Genomic DNA, 2,560 nt, shown 5'->3' on the forward strand with positions numbered 1-2,560 from the left:
ACTACCTCCGGTATATGGGGCCGGCGCCCTACTCCCTTGAGCCACAGGCGCCGCCCTTGGACTTTCATTTATCAATAACAACCATCAGTGTCAGTCCTCCCGCAGCCAGACCTCATCTCGCCAGTCTTGTGTGAGTTGACTGGTCAGTAATTGAGGGTAGGTAAACTATGTAGGCTATGGGCTAGCTTGGTGACACAGGGGTCCCTGGAGTTATACTGCCACTTCCTAAAGGCTGAAGCCCTTTCTTCTACACGGCTGGATCCCAGTATTCAGCACTGTGCCTGGTCGTAAGCGGTCAGCAATAAAACATAAGATTTGTTTGTGTAGGGTGATGGCACTGAATCCAAAGAATGGAAACTGGAGACAGTGCCCCAGTATGCGATAATGGCTGCATAGTTTTAGATCGTTATCCACTTATACTTACTGGGTGCGGAACGGATAGCTGTGTATAAGACTAAGGTTCTGTCGAGGTCAAGCTTCACCAGTGGCAACGACAGTAAACAAAAACTATTTGAGATAGGGATGATTTCTCTAGGAAAGTAAACAGGGCGATGTGAGAGGGAGAAGTGAAGGGGTGGGATTTCTCTGAGGCTTGAGTGAATAACTGCTCTTCTTGTGAACTGCTCTTCCCAGCTGGGAAGGCGCAAGGAGTTAAAATAGGGGCAGGAACTCAGGCACGCCAATCTTGCCTCCAAGTCGGGCCGGGGCAGGCCCACAGAAAGGAATTCCGATCCGCTCTGCCCAGAACCGCCCACAACGACTTCCAAGAAACAGCGTGACGGTTGGTGTAAAAAGCTTTTTTAAGACTCTGAATTGCCTGTGGTTTTGGGCTGCAGACCTGCGTGGGGGCAGGTGGCCACAGGACTAGAGGGTAGAAAGAACCCCTGAGCTGCCCACACTCCAGCGGGACCTGCTGCCCATCTCCGACGTCCTAGCTCCACTTGTCGGAATCAACTGCGGTCCGAAATCCGAGATGTAAAAGGTCCAGGAAAGTCCGGGCCAGCAAATCGCCTCCATCTTGGCTGGCTGCGCGGCACCAGGGGCGGAGCCTCGCGAGACCCAAACAATCCCACGTGTCAGGGGCGGGATCTTCCCCGTGACGTCACGGCGCGCTCGTGCGCGGCTGAGGTCACGCGGCGACCGTACCCTTGCTGTGGCGGCCGGAAAAGACGGAAGGTCGCAGTCGTCGCCTTCCCCGGAACTTTTTACTCCCTCTGCCCCGCCCCCTTCCCACCTCCTGTCCCCCCCTTCCGGCCCCCCTCGACCCCCTGCAACCGCCGTGGTTGCTGTCTTGCTTCCGCCAGGGTGTGACTGAACGCCGAGCCTGTCGGCGGCCCTTGAGGTAAGGAGACAGCTGGGGGGCCGCTCTGGCCACCCGTCCCCACACCCCAGGACCCCTGTGTGTCCCCTTTCCTCTTTAGTCTTCGCCTACGAGCGGTCACCGCAGTCCCCAGCTCCAGGCTGTTTCGTCGGAAAGGCACGTCCCCATGCCGGGACTCTTCCGGGAAGGTTGTCCTGGCCTCGGAGACTCTTGTCTGGCTGTCCCGGGGCCTGCCCACCTACTCTTCCAGGCGCTTGCACCTCACCCCGGATGCCCGGGGCGGCCGGGATGACCTCGCTTGTGGCTCCTCCCCGACTCCCCTAGGAATCGCACACCTCTGCAGCGCCGAGCCAACTGCGGCTAGTTGGACATCTGTCTCTGCTGGGGAATTGTTTTCCCGCGTTGAAACGTGCGGTCCGTTTGTGTTTTACTAACTAGTAAAACTGCTGCAAGAATCTGGCGGAAGAAGTTACCTGGAAAAGTCTAGGCCAGGGTAGTGAGCTTGCTTCTTACTTTTGACCTTTTGGGAGTGATGTGTATGGTACTCAGGTTTGAATCGGGAACCTCCAAACCCATTTCGCCCAAGCACATAGAAAAGATGTAAGGGGATGGGTGGTAGTGGCGGGGGAGGAGGAGCCAGCCCAAAGGGTACGCTTTTCCAGTGGTAGGGACTTGTATTAATTTCTTCAACTGCCAGGATCAACTGGTGCACTTGTTGAAAAATAACAGCTTCCTGGACCAGCAGGATCAGAATCTGCAGAGGTGGAGCCTGGGAATCTGTTGTTTTTAAACAAGTGAGACACCTAGACTGCTGAGATATTGTGGGAAATGTGTTAGTTAATCCACCATACCCATCCAGTCTTCCCTGTGACCAGCATTCCTCTTGTGTACAGTACTGTAGCCAGGCAGAGGAACAAGGCAGGATGTTACAGCTGTCTCTTTGGTCTTGGAAGAACAGATTTGAGCAGAGCCAGCCCCAGTCTTAAGGTTGTTTACCTAAACTTATTCTTCTTACCAGAGAATGTTACACATTTTCCAGAACTTCAAAAAATATAAAATTTGTTTTAAATCATCTGTTGTGTTTTGTTTCTCTGGCATCTTCTGTTTCTTATCAAGCTTTGCTTTAGTTTTGTTGCCAAACCCACTAGGATGGAGTCCAATGCCTCCCTTTCCTTCCTTGTTTACTTTGAGCCCTTTTATTCTGCCCTTAGGACTTCACTCTTTTTTTTTTTTTTTTTT

General features: G+C 53.2%; 1 protein-coding gene across 1 annotated transcript in view; it reads left to right on the plus strand.

The window, feature by feature from the left end:
- The first annotated feature begins 1,264 nt into the window (after positions 1-1,264).
- The window catches only part of PDPR (pyruvate dehydrogenase phosphatase regulatory subunit), a 53,249-nt gene continuing 51,953 nt past the window's right edge, over positions 1,265-2,560 (plus strand). Inside the window, exon 1 of the mRNA XM_023514123.1 lies at positions 1,265-1,342. The gene's annotated coding sequence lies outside the window, so the exon portion shown is untranslated. The remainder of the gene's footprint in view (positions 1,343-2,560) is intronic.

Source organism: Otolemur garnettii, unplaced genomic scaffold (assembly GCF_000181295.1).
Source record: "Otolemur garnettii isolate 467f Iridium unplaced genomic scaffold, OtoGar3 scaffold00047, whole genome shotgun sequence".
Classification (NCBI taxonomy): Eukaryota; Metazoa; Chordata; class Mammalia; order Primates; family Galagidae; genus Otolemur; species Otolemur garnettii.